This window comes from Fringilla coelebs (genome assembly GCF_963513975.1).
Source record: "Fringilla coelebs genome assembly, chromosome: 1".
NCBI classification, from domain to species: Eukaryota; Metazoa; Chordata; class Aves; order Passeriformes; family Fringillidae; genus Fringilla; species Fringilla coelebs.
In genome coordinates this window covers 152,674,471-152,688,250 of record NC_140028.1, presented here as the reverse complement: position 1 = coordinate 152,688,250, position 13,780 = coordinate 152,674,471, and the positions used below count along the sequence as shown (strand labels likewise).

The 13,780-nt window shown below is 52.2% G+C and overlaps 1 protein-coding gene across 6 annotated transcripts in view; it reads right to left on the bottom strand.

Annotated features, from left to right (window-relative positions):
* MAP4 (microtubule associated protein 4) overlaps positions 1-13,780 on the bottom strand; it is a 152,002-nt gene that overhangs the window by 35,291 nt on the left and 102,931 nt on the right. The window lies entirely within an intron of this gene.

Below are 13,780 nucleotides of genomic sequence, written 5' to 3'. Positions count from 1 at the left end.
AGTGCTGAAGGACATCACTCCTGGCAGTGACAGTGCTGGAGGTGACACTGGTACAAATGAATGCCAATAAATCACACAGCACTCAGGTGTCAAACCTGTCCTCAGTGCTGGGAACAACAAGGCCGCTTGTCCAGGGAGATTTGATTCCTGAGGGAGCTGAGCAGGTCCTGGGGCTCAGCTCTGATCAGGACTAATCTGCAGCCAGGATCTCCTGGCTGAAAATACCCGCCCTGGGCACGCGAGGGCTTGGAGCAGCAGCGCCTTGGGGGCAGCTCTTAAAATGAAATTAAACTAAAATTAAACTACATGTGCCATCACCACATGGGCTTTAAGGTCCCTTCCAATCAAACCACCCTGGGATTCTGTGATCACACCAACACCCACCTGTCTGCAAGGAAGAAAAATAAGTTTCGTGTACAATTCTACTAATTCCTTCCATTAAAAGAACACAAGAGGAGCAGATATTTAGCAAAAAATCCCACAACCCTGGGTGGGCAGAACCAAGGAAGTCTACTTTAAGTGGAGATACCATACAAATGATTTGGATCAGGCTGCACAATTCTTTAAAGTATTTTTAGGCTGATAAAAGGTGCAAGTGACAGAATTTGTTACCCCAGGTGTGAGCACTGAGGTCAGGGTGAACAGACAGAGCAGGCAGAAAAAGAGAGGGGTTAACAAAAAGCAGGAAAAACCTCTTTCTGTCAGATCAAATGGATGCACTGAGCACTTTGCCTGGTGAGTGGATGGAGAGCTGCAAGGTGAGTGCTGAGATGAGGCAGGGAGGCTGATCAGGATCTCAGGATAGGAACTGAGTGTGAATGAAATGCACAGGAGGGATTTAGCACCAGCTCCACCTTCCAGCCAGCACTGCCTGCTGGGGGAGTTATTTTTACTATAACCACCTCTCTGCTGATTAACAGGGGAGAGGGAAAAATCCTCAGCACAGAAAGTTGGGAAGCTTTTCAGGAACATCTGAGGAATTTTTGTCTGGTTTCTCTTGCGTCCTGGAAATCCTTTAAACTGCACATATAGAAAACATTTCATTGCATCTACTGCTTGCTTTGCTCCCAGGAGAGGATAAAACCAGAGATTAAAGAGTAAAAACCACAAAGAGTAGAAAATAACTTTTCAAATTCTACGATACTGATGCCTGTGAGAGCTCTGCCAGCTCAGTTATCTCTGTACCAGCTCACCCAGACCTGTGATTGTGAGGACAACAAACAAGCTTTCATAACAAAGACTGCAAGAGCAAAATTATAAACCAAATGGTAAAAAACCCTCGGCAATCTGAATAAACCATCTGCAAAACACAACCCAGCCAGAACACTCGGAGCACTCCCATCCCAGTGACCTTTCCATCACTGATGCTCAGCCCCTCTGGGGAAAACATGTCAATCCACTTCAGATGAGGTTTTAAATGTTCTGTCTGATTTAAAGATCCCACAGAGCTGTGCTTTCAAACAGCTGTCCCTTGAGTTGGACAGAATTCACCAGCCAAGCCAAACTGGGGGTGCCAGTTGCCCAAAATATGAACCCTGCTGCTGGTTTGTCTTGTAGTTAAACTTTGGTGTCAGGGCAGGTGTTGTCAAATCCCATCACCCCCAAAAAAGTGGGACATGGAAAGTGTCAGGAAACACCACCACCCCCAAAAACTGGGATGTGAAAAGTATCAGCAAATCCCTCAAACTGTGACAAGAAAGGTGTCATCAAACCCCAAAAAAAACTGGCACATGAAAGACTTCAGCAAACCCCCAAAAATCTGTGACATGAAAGGTGGTGGCAAGCCCCTTCACCCCGAGAACTCTGACATGAAAGGTGTGCACAAATACTTAATTTTTGGGGTTTTTTCTGCTCCACATTTGCTGTCAACAGCTCTTTACTCCTGCCATGTTTCAGTTCCCAAGACAACTGATATCCCTCTCATGTTCAGGTACAAAATCAAGCCCAGGTGACCACGGAACACAAGGGTCTGACCTGAGCCCAAGAGAACATCCCCAGGTGTCCTGTCCAACCTTGGCTTGAGCCAGGACCACCCTGGGACCACCACAGGGCAGCCAGTGGCTCCCACCTGCCTGCCAGGAGCTGACAGCTCTGCTCAGACTCCAAGGAGCCAGGGCTATCCGAGCTCATTAAAATCTGTCCCTGGAGCCAACCGTGAGGAACCAGGAAACACTGAGAGGATGGAAGGGAAAGAATCTCTCCATCCTCAACACCCCATCCCTGGAAGTGTCCCAGGCCAGGCTGGATGGGGCTCAGAGCAACCTGGGATAGGGGAAGGTGCCCCTGCCCATGGCATGGATGGGCTTTGAGGTCCCTCCAACCCAGCCCATCCTGGGATCCTGTGGTTCAGTGAAAAGGTGAGACACATTGGCACATCACAGAGGGGAGTTTGTACTGCCCAAACCTTGTTCCACAGCTCCCCAAACATGAGGTTGGGACCTGAAGCATCTAGAGAGATAACTGGAGAAAGCAGAAGTCTCCTTAGGCCCAGCAGTGGTGAGTGACCAAAGGCTGCAGGGCCATGACCAGAGCCCGGCGCGGGCAGTGAGAGTGACCATGGGGTGTCACTCACACACCACAAACCCAGAGGAGAACAAACCCAGGGCTGTGTGAGCACAGCCCCTCGGGGACTGCCCTGCCCCGCTCAGAGAGCTCAGCTCACCCCAAGAGTTTTGGGGCTCCACCTGAGGAGCTCACTCCCCTGCACACCTGAGTTTTACCCTCCTGTCCCTCGACAACGTGACACTTTTCATTTCACATCAGTCCTCCCAGGGGCTGACAAACCAGCTGGCTACAAAAGGATGCAAAAATTCTCTTGCAAATCTTTTGTCTTTATCCCCTGACACATTTTCTCTACTCTCGTTAATGCGGGCGACAGACAAAGCACAAACACCGTGGTCGCATCCAAAATCTGGGAAAAAAGCAGGTTTATTGCTGGCTGGGGCTGGCAGGGGGGACACAGAGATGTTGTTCCAGGCGGGAGAACAAAGATTAACTACTCTTCTCACAGATTTTAAATCCGGGAAGAGTGACCTCATACACCACAGCACCATTGAAACAACAAACCCCACAGAATACAACAAGCTGCTATTGACCCTTGGAATGGGAACGGCTCCATTCAAACGGGGGGTTTGGGAAAGAGCTTCCAGAAAGTGACAGGGAAATTCCACTTTGAATTTCAGCACCGGGAAGAGCTTAACTCCATAAATCACTGCACCCATCACTCTTGTGCTCCCTCAAACTGAATGCCAGAAGCTTACGGGAAAAGCACAATCCGCAGATTTTTTTGGCAGGGTTTGCTGAGAGGGTTTAACTTTGCTATCACCCTGCTCTCACAATACAGCTCGTGATCTGGGGTACCTCTGCTCGGGGGAGCTGTGGCAGGAGGGGACCCGGGGGAGACCGGCGGGGACCCCTGTGGACGCCACGGATCTGAGAATCCATCGCTCAAGTTTAGGATCCCGACAAGCCATTAACAGCTGCTGCTGCACCAGACGCTGAGCAACCAGCCAGGCAATTAATTTCCCCCTTTCCCCTCCATTTCTATCTGTACAGACCCATCCTTTGTTCTGCCTGCAGAGCACGGCGGTGCCGGGCTCCCAGGTGCGCTCTAAAGTCACTCGGCTCTTCCCAGCTCCTGTCCGCTCCCTGCCCGGAGAGGTAAAAATTAGTAACATACCATCACGTGGTAAATCTCCTTGCTTGGGAGACGGAGAGCTCTGCACATTGCTGACCTCGATTTCTTTCCTCTCCAGAGGAGCCGTTTTGCCGGGCTCCAGCTCGGCGCCTTTGCCCTGGGGAGCATCGAGCCCCGGCGCTCCATCGCCGCCGTTCCTCTTGTCCCTCTTGCCCGCCGCCTCCTGCCGCTCTTTGTCCTGGCTGCCGAGCTCGGGGATCTGCTCCAGCTTGCTGTGGAACACGCTCGGGCTGCCCAGCTCTTTCTTGAGCGAGTTGCTGCCGTTCCACTCCTCTCGCTTCTTGGCGGCCGGCTCCTCCCGCGCCGGGGCCGGGGGCTGCGCGCCGGGGCCGGGGCTCGGCGGGGCCGCGGGGCCGCCCAGCGCCGCCTGCTCCTCCGCCACCGTCAGCGACCGCTTCATCGGGGAGCTGGGCTTGCCGGCCGTGGGGCTGCGGCTCTGGGTCAGGCTGCTATTAGGAGAGAGCAGCCCAGTGGCGACGTCTTCTCTAAGCACCGGCTCAGGGTATTTATCGGCCAGGTTAAGGGTTAGGGGCACCGACAAGTGAGAGCACTCTGACATCGCACGCCTCATCGCCTTCCTCTGGTGGGCAGCCCTGGCCAGCAAACTGCCCTCAGAGCCCAGCTGCTCCTCCATCTCCTCCTCCATCTCGGGGCTCTCGCTCAGGTCACTGCTTTTGGACTCGTCCTGGGCCAGCTCCACGGTGGTGGTCGGAGGGGCCGCTTTGGCTGCGGGAGCGGGGGAAGAGAGCCCGCTCTGCCCGTAGCTGTCGTTAAGCACCCCCAGGACACAATAGCCGGGGGCTCCATCTTTTTTCGCGGCCGCTTCTTTAGACCCCGAGTCGTTCGGCAGGATAGGCTGGAAATTGGGGTTCCAGACGCTGATTTCCTGCTCCTTCATGAATTTGCCGGCATCGCTCTCCGGCACGGAGAGATGGGGCAGCTTTGGCTCCGGCTGGCACTTGGTCTCCATCCCAGCCTTACCCACGGCTTTCTCCTGGTCGGTGATGGCTTCATTTTTACCCAGCCCGGGAGCGGCTTTTTCGGCTCCCGCCTGTCCCACGCGGAAATCGGTGGCTTTAGGGTTCCCGAAGTTGCCTTCTGCAGAAGGAAAGGTTTCCGAAATCAGGGACCAGCTCTCAAGGTGACCTGCAGCCGCCTGGTATTTCTTGCCCGGCACCTCAAATTCTCTTTTGTCTTTCTGAGCTATTTTTAGCTCTTTGTCTAGTTTTCCCTCGAAGAAGCAGAGCTTGTCCTCATCCGTGAAACCGGCGTTCTTAACGAGCCCGTCCTTAATCGGTCCCCCCGAGTTCACGTTCAAGCCAATCTCGTTAAGCTTCCCCTCGGTCCTCTGCCACTCGAATTCGGTTTTGCCGAAGTCTTTCGGGGACTCCATGCGGTGGAAGGCGGCCGGGAAGCTCTCGGGGCTCTTGCCCTTGCCCAGCGGGCTGTACTCGGGCTGCTGGTTGGAGAGGGACATCGCGGCGGCTCCGCGGCTCCGCTGCAGCGCTCGGCGCGCCGGGCTCGCTGCCGTGACGACACGGCGTGCCCCCGGTATTCGTGACAAACCCCGTCCTCCCCACCCCCTGCGCCGTCGCCTTCACTTACTGCAGGCAGCCACTAGTTCAAAAGAAACCGGCAGGTTGCATCCTTTTGTGGAGAATCCTCAGGAATTCACTTGGGGAAGGCGAGCGCCCGGCCCTGCGCTGAGGCTGCCGTGGCTTTATCGGCTCAGGGGAAGGGTTTTTCTGTCAGCAGCCTTTGGGGGGTCCCGACACATCTGGGGGGGATTTCGGCCTCTCCTTCTGCTCTGCCAAGCTCTGCTGTGATCGATGCTTTGATCGGTATCAGTTCCTGCTGATGAGCCATTCCGAGAACACGCAGGACCCAAGGTCAGCGATCCATCCCCCCGCAAACCAAATCAAGGCACGGCCCCCCCAGCCCAGCCCCAACAGCACAGTGCAGAATGAGCCCTTTCAGCACAAGGGCTTTGTTTTCTGTGAATTTTAATATATTCTTCTGGAGTCAACAGTGATCACAAGTCCTGCTGTAATGAGCATTTCACAATTCACAAACCGGATCGCTCCCGTAAGCAAGAGGACAAAGCTGAAAAGGATGGGATGGGATGTGTTTGGAAAGGTCCTGGAGTCTCAAATACAGCAAGATTCATTTTCATCATATGTTTTTGAACATGAACATATCTTACAATATTTTTAGCTGATTTAAAGACGCCATATATCTGTGTTTTGAAGCAGCTGCCTCTTTGGGTCCACAGAATTTGCCAGACAAACCAGACATGCGCCCCAGTTGACAAAAATACAAGCTTCGTTGCTTGTTGTCCTGGTTGCAGGTGGATTTTTTCTGTCACCCTTCATCCACACCAGCACTGCACGCTTTGTGTTGATCCATCCCAACCCAGCCTCAACACCTGTGATGTGCCCTCCTCAGCCACCTCTGTCCCAGCACCCCCACAACGCTCCTTCCTTCAGCTGGTGTGACTTGGACACCACTCCCCTGGTTAAACTGGGCTGCAGGTTGCTCAGAGGCTGCATCAGCACCAAACTGCAGATTCAGCTTTTATTCTTAAGTGTCTGGGGCAGCTTAATCCTTGACTGAGGCAGATTTTGCTCTCTCAACCAGGGTCACAGCACATCAACCATCCCGGGTATCACCACACTCCACTCTGGAGAAAATGTCCTCAGAGCTCATGGAAAAGGCCTCCCCTGCTCGAGTTGAACTGAAAGAAATGTATTTTTATACCCAGAGCCTGCAAGTTCCACTACGCCCCCTGAATTGAACCTGCTGTGAGAAATGCTACAATCCACACATTTATCTGCTTGTATTTAAGCTTGGGATTTAAGGCAGTGCTATATTTAAAAACAATGACTAAGGAACTGTAAGTTATATGAATCTTTCCTGACAGCCTCTAATTAACCAGAATAGTTCCACCCACAACCTTCACTTCTCAAAGAGCCTCAACAATTTTTCTCTGCTTTAAAATATTCCGAGGTGTCTTGCTGTGGGAAACGGGCTCTCAGCTCACGGCTCGTGCTCTCCCTCCTCCCTGATGTAGGACTAATGTTTGCAAGCACTTGCTCACTCTGAAAGTACTGACTGTGCTCCCCAATCTGGCAGGCCCTGAGTTCCTCTAATCCGTGTAATTACTGTCATTCCTCCATTGCTCACTCAATCCAAACCAAGATTTTTTTTACAGGAAGTCTCAATCCACCAGAGATCCCTTAAAGCACTTCCCCAGGAGTGAGGGCAGCCCTTTAAAGCTCTCTGAAACCACCTAGGAGCTTTCATTTGATTTTTTTTTTTGCACTTAGAAAGCAAATACCTACCCTTTCTAACAGAGGAGAAACCCCCCTTTGATTTTGGGGCTGGTACATCAGAGCCTGGGATCATGGAAGGGATTTGCATGACATGGAAGAAAAGCCTGGCTCCATGTCAGTGCACAGCCAGTAACAGCCTCTGCTGCTGCCTCATTAAATAATATTTTCTAATGCAGGAAATGAACCACAGTCAATACCTGGGATGCTCAGAAGCAGGAGAATGCTTAGCTATGAAAAATCTCCAAAGTCAGCCAGTATTTAATCTTTCAGGACATTAATGGAGGTAATGTAGAGTTCACAGACGGAGAGCTTCCCAACAGCCTCCTCCTGCCCACAGCATGCTGCTCCCAGAGCCCTGCCCAGCTCCAGTGCCCTGGCCTCTCTATCTTCTACCCAGTCCAGTTCTTTTAATTTCTATTTATGAATATTCTGCCTCTGAAGCTGTGCCACAGTGGTTGTGCAAGGCCAGGACCTGCTGTGACCAGCAGCTCTCCCACCAGAGCTTTGCTCCCTATTTCTTCCTTTAGATTCCCATAAACCTTTAATTCTCTGAAGAATTAAAAGGCAAAGTGGTCAGTGAGGATGAGCCAGAAAGGGTGGAAGGATGTTCAGAATACAGAGTTGGGCAGATTTGGAAAGGAGACTCAAGTAAGGGAGGGTCTCACTGGAGCAGAGCTGGGTTGGAAGGGAGAGTCAGATACCCTCAAAGGAGCTCCACCACTGCTTTTACCCTCAGGTCATCATGGAGGAACATTTCCTACTCTTCAAGTACCAAATCTGGGGTTTTCCTCTCCTCCTGGGCTCTCCACCACCTTTCATGCCAGGAGCAGTGACACCATGACAAGATCCTGTAGATCAGGCCTCAGTCCAGCTCTGCACGTGGAGCTTCTCTCACTGCCTCAGGGTCCCAGTCCCTTCCAGAGGTGAGAGAGCCTTCTCTCAAGGAGGAAGGCTCTGTTTTGCCTGTTCACAAGGAGGAAGGCTCTGTTTTGCCTGTTCACATCCTTTTATTAAACCCTGGCCTTGCTGGCAGGTCGAGCTGACAGGATCAGCCTGGGCTGCTGAGCACGCCCAGCCCAGTCTCAGTCCCAGCACCAACCACCTCTGCAGGCACTCAGATCTGCTGGGATGCTTTCACTGATCCTTTTCCAAGGGCAGCCATCCCAAGGGATGCCTGAGCCCTCCCTGGGCTGCTCCAGGTGGAGCTGGGCTGTGCCAGTCCCCGGAGCAGGCGGAGATCACTACATCCCACGTCAGCTCTGGTACCCAATCTGCAGCCTCCCAGCCTCAGCAGATGAATCAGCCTAGTGCTTCTATTTTTGCTTCACTCCCGAAGCTATTACTTATCCCTGCTAATGCTCTGGGGTTTTTTTTTGCTTTAATCTAACACAATCGTTTCTGTGCAGCCTCTTGCACTGGTTTCTAAGGCAACATCACTTTCCAGGATGATGAGCTCCTCGGTGCCAGCGTGGCTGGTGTGGTCTCTAATTAAGAGTTATTAGCAAGAACAGCAATCAGAGCGAGCAGAGCCACGAGGACATGCTCTGTGTGCCCAGGACCCTGGGATTTACACACTCTGCCCCCTGTGCTCACACACACACATGGGTTGTGGAACCAGCCCTGCTCAACTCACGCTTCACTTCTTCCCACAGGCTGCAAGAAGCCAGGCTGAAGGATAAAACTGGAATATTTAGGATTCTGACCACCAGAACCTTGCACTATAAGGTCAACATTGCAAAGGTGTGGAGTTGTACAAACCTTAAACACAACCTCATGTTTTATAGGATGGGTCATTTACAGATCAAACCCTGCTTTAGAATTTACATCAAAAAACAGAGATCAGCCAAAATCAGCAATCAAACACACTCAGAGTGTTTCCAACTCAATATTTGCTTATTGTGGGGATATTTCATAGCAGAAACCGAGCAGAGGCAACACGAGGTTCACAAATGATGCACAAGCCACAGACTGGCAACATCAGCCAGGGAAAGAGGTTTGGAATTCAGATTTCCCAGAAAGTTACACAGCACCACGAAGGAAATGTGGTCAGCAGCCTCAGCCTGGCAGACTCTGCAGCCAGAAGCGGATTTGTTTCGCTCCCAGCTTTTCTTGAAAATCTGAGAGTCAAGGATGAGCAGGAATATAAAATAAAGGAAGGAAATCAACCTCAGGAAGGCTGGCCAAGGACCAGCTCCAAGGGAGAGCTGGGCACGGCTGCATACGCTGCAGAGGAACCAGAACTGGTGCAGCAGGGTGGGAAAGCAGCCGGGGAAAACCAGGGGCATCTGCAGTGGGATCAGCTGCTCTGGGCAACCTCGAGAGAACACAGAGCTGTGGGGTGGGGAGGGAGCCCAGAGCAGCTGGGGCTGCCCCTGGATCCCTGGCAGTGCCCAAGGCCAGGCTGGGATGGGGTTTGGAGCAGCCTGGGACAGTGGGAGGTGTCCCTGCCATGGCAGGGGTGGCACTGGATGAGGTCTGAGGTTCCTCCCAACCCAAACCATTCAGGGATTCTGTGATCCTGTTGGATCAGAGGCCCCTGAGCACACAGCAGGGCAGAGCTGCACCTCTGGAAAAACATCCTGTAAGCTCAGCTCAGCTCAGCTCAGTTTTTAGCCAGGGACAGAAGTGACACCTCCCCAACACCTTCTGTTCAGGCTGAACCAAACTCACAGCAGGGCCAAGGGCAGGAGGGCAGCCCAGGGCCGAGGTCCCCTCTCAAAGCCCTGTGACACTGCCAGACCTGCCTGGTGACACCGTGTGGGGCTCAGCTCCCTCACACAGCCCTTGGGATAACTAACAGGCCTTTAATTAATGAACAGCCTGCAATATGATGACTCTGAGCATTTCCAAAGCATTGTTAGAGCACCTCTGTTATTACCAGCTCCTGCACACAACTGCATGAGTGCTGATGATCTCAGGATGACTGGCTGCACTTCCACATCCTTCAGCCCCTGCCCTGATTAACAGAGCGTTAATCAGCTGATGAATTCCTGTCAGACAAACCCAATTACAGTTTGGGGTCCCACAGGAGAACTACAAACATGGCATGACTGAAAGGTTACTGTGCAAATGCTAGACCCACTTAAAATAATGGAAACCAGGCAGGAAAAGAAAATATTTACAGCAAGAGCTTCTCTGTGGCTGCAAAAGCAAAGCAAATCCTGTCATTAGACAGGGATGGGCATTTCTTGCTTTTAAATGGATTTGATTTGCACACAAACTGTTGAGAAATCTGCCCTGCATCCGACAGGGTGACTGTGGCAACGGGCAGCACGACAGCCTGGCACGGGCTGGGGACAGGAGGCAGCCACAGGGATGGGGATGGATGGGGAGGAAAGAGGGATCCAGGCATGAGAGGAGCACTCCAGCAGCCCCCAGCCCCCATTGGGGGCAGGAATTCAGGAGCAGACTGTCAGCACCACAGGGTGGTTGTGCAATGAGCACTCGGCTGTGGAGCTGGCCCTGGGCTGAACAGCTTATGCAAATCAAAATCCATAAGAGGATACAGCCCCCAAACACTGAAACAAATTAATTTCTTTTTCTAAAATCGACTATTCTTCAAGGACAGATTGAAAAGAAAAATCTTCTGCCAGTCTCTCTTTGAAATAGAGCTTGAGGAGCAGAGGGAAGGGGGATGTCAGCAGCAGATCAGAATCCAACAGCCCAACCCTGGCCCAGTGAAAACTTTCCATCATTCTCCCCTTAACCATTCCCTAGCACCCAGCACCTCCTTGGAAATTCAGAATGGAGGCCCCTGATTGTCACCTCTAATTCCTAAATTGAGTTTTAATTCACACAAGAGACACCACAAAGGTTCAGTCACATTGGAAAGGCTGATAATGCCTGTGGTGTTTCTGTTATCAGCTCAGCTGCCTCCTGACATTAAAAGGTATAAAATAATTTTCCAGGAGGCTCTGGGGCAGTTCTTCCAATGGCAACGACAACAATGAGAAGCTGAAATAAACCCAAAAGAGGGATAAGGGATTAAATTTAAGAATTGCACAATCAGCCTTATAGCCAATGTTCCTAAAGCTGCACAGTCAAAAATAGAAAAAAATAAAATTACACAAGTGTGCAAGGCCTAATTTACAGGAGATGGATCCAACTGCTGTCAGAGAGAGGGATCTGCAGCATCACAGTTGCCATGACTCCCGAGGGAGCTGCACCACAACCCTGGCACCGATTTTAGCAGCACAGACAGGAGCTGATGTTTGCAGGGAAGCATCCTGTTATCCTGGAACACACAGTGTAGGACATGGGAGCCTGGCTAAAGAGATTTCATCACTGAACTTCAGCAGGGGGTCCTCCAAAATGCTTTAAAGTGGGGATAAATCACTGCCTGCCCACCAGGGGAAAGAAACAAGAAAGATGGAAAGGAACTGGGGACAAGGGATGGAGGGACAGGATACAGGGAATGGCTCCCACTGCCAGGGGCAGGGATGAATGGGAGATTGGCAATTGGGAATTCCTGGCTGGGAGGGTGGGGAAGGGCTGGGATGGAATTCCCAGAGCAGCTGTGGCTGCCCCTGGATCCCTGGCAGTGTCCCAGGCCAGGCTGGACAGGGCTGGGAGCAGCCTGGGACAGTGGGAGGTGTCCCTGCCATGGGAGGGGTGGCACTGGGTGCTCTTTAAGGTCCCTCCACACCCAGACCATTCCAGGATCTCGTGAGGATATCAGGTGTGCAGCAGGAGCCTCCCAGTCCTGCCTGACAGTCACAGGTGAGGTGTTGGCCAAGGTGTGGCAACAGCTAAAGGCAAACCCCCTGAGCATGCCATTGTACAGAACAGGAGCACAAACAGGAGGGGACACACAGTCCCTGTGACACCTGGACTTCCACAGAGATCTCGTGGATCCCTGCAGCCCTCCCAGGGGAGTGCTGCCACCACCAGCCCTGGAAATGGTCAAAAACATGTGGATGTGGCAGGGGGGAATGTGGGTCAGGGGTGGCCCTGGCAGTGCTAGGGTTAAAGGCTGGACTTCTCCAACCTGAACAATTCCCTGATCTCTGTCATGAACAAGCACAGTCACCTGGCCAGGGATGCCAGCACCTCTGCCCTCCCTGAGTGCTGGGCTCAGCTCGGTGCCACTGGGGTGTGAGTTCCCTCTCCAGGCACTTCCACACCACTTGTGCCAACTGAGGGACCCAGCCAGGCCCTGGGGGCCTTTGCAGCTCTGGAACAGCTGGTCCAGGAACGGCCAGCATGGATGGAAATGGAGACAAAAGCCTCAGTCATGGATCTGGATTTGTGGGCAGGGGCTGCCCAGGGAGGTTTGGAATGCCCATCCCTGGAACTCCTGGAGGTGGCACTCAGGGCTCTGGGCTGGGGACAAGGCTGGGATCGGGCACAGGACTCCAACCTTAATGATCCTGGGGCTCTGAGATGGCAAAGCCCCTTCAGCTGCTGCGGGAACACAGCACCAGGAGCTCCAGAACCAGCCCTGGAACCATGGAGGAAGCTCCTGAGCTGGGAGGGACCCACGGGGATCATTGATCCAACTCCTGCTCTGCACAGACCCCAAAATCCCAGCCTGTGCACCCCTGAGAGTGCTGTCCAAATGCTCCTGGAGCTCTGGCAGGGTTGGGAATGTGCCCACTCCCTGGGGAGCCTGGGCAGGGCCCAGAACCCACCCTCTGGGGGAATTCAGAGCTGGGCATTCTGAGCTCCTCCTAAAAACCCCAACAAAACAATCCTTGACTCTGTATACAAAGTGTTGAAAGGAGGAAAGCAATGGGAGGTTACCAAAGCCCTGAGTAAACTGACATCAGGACAACTTCCAGGTGCAAAATTTGTGCCAACTTACTCACAGGCTGCAGTGCTACTCTGAGCCAGGACTCCTCCAGTCCCTGCACCGTTACCTGTGCAAGAAATTCAGGAGGAGCTTTTCCTTCAAAAACTCCTGGCAGACAATGGAAAGGCTTGGAAGAAATGTTGGTTTTGTAAAAGATGCTGCCTTCAGCTTTCCCTTTGTTTTGTTGCATCATGCACCAAAGAGCATCACTTCTGCAGGCACAAGTTCATGCAGAGAACACCACTTCCACTAAAATAGAACTACTTCAGGTTATGCAACACTCATTAAAATTACAAAACCTCTCAAAAACCTGAGCAGCATGTTAAGGCACTCTGGAGCTTGGGGTCTGGTGAGTTAGTGGCTGCATCATGCAAACTGGCAGCAAGAAACTCCGCAGGAACAGCAGCAAACTTCCATGCCTGATGACAAGGCACAAATGGAGAGCACCTGAGGGCAGGGACAAACTCCCCGGCCCGCCTCGGCAGAGTGGGGTTCACAGAGATGCCAACTCTTTCTGAGGAAGCTTCAGAATGAGCACAAGTACAAGAATATTGGCAATTTCATCTCTAGCCATATTTCAAAATTTCTAAGAGCTGGATTCAGTTCTGTGGGATGAATTCCAGCTCATTTCCTATGAGCACAGGGACCTTGTTCCCTGGAGAACAGCCAGGGTGCCCAGCCCTGGATGCTGACCAGCCCATCCAAAGTCTCCCAAGAGGGATAAAGTCCCAAAATTTACATCAGTCCCACCATTGTTTTGTTAGAGCTGCTTTGGAAAAGGTTTTGATTCGAGAAGGAAACACATTTTGTGGATGAAGAGGCTCAAGGAGGCTCAAGCCAAACCAACTGCAGGAGGAGAAGGGGATGCAGTTGGTCTGAGGTGGGAGAAAGCCAAACCCTGCCAACAGCAGGGACCCAGAACATTCCCTGCCCCTGGCATCCTCCATCCCTGAGCAGGGT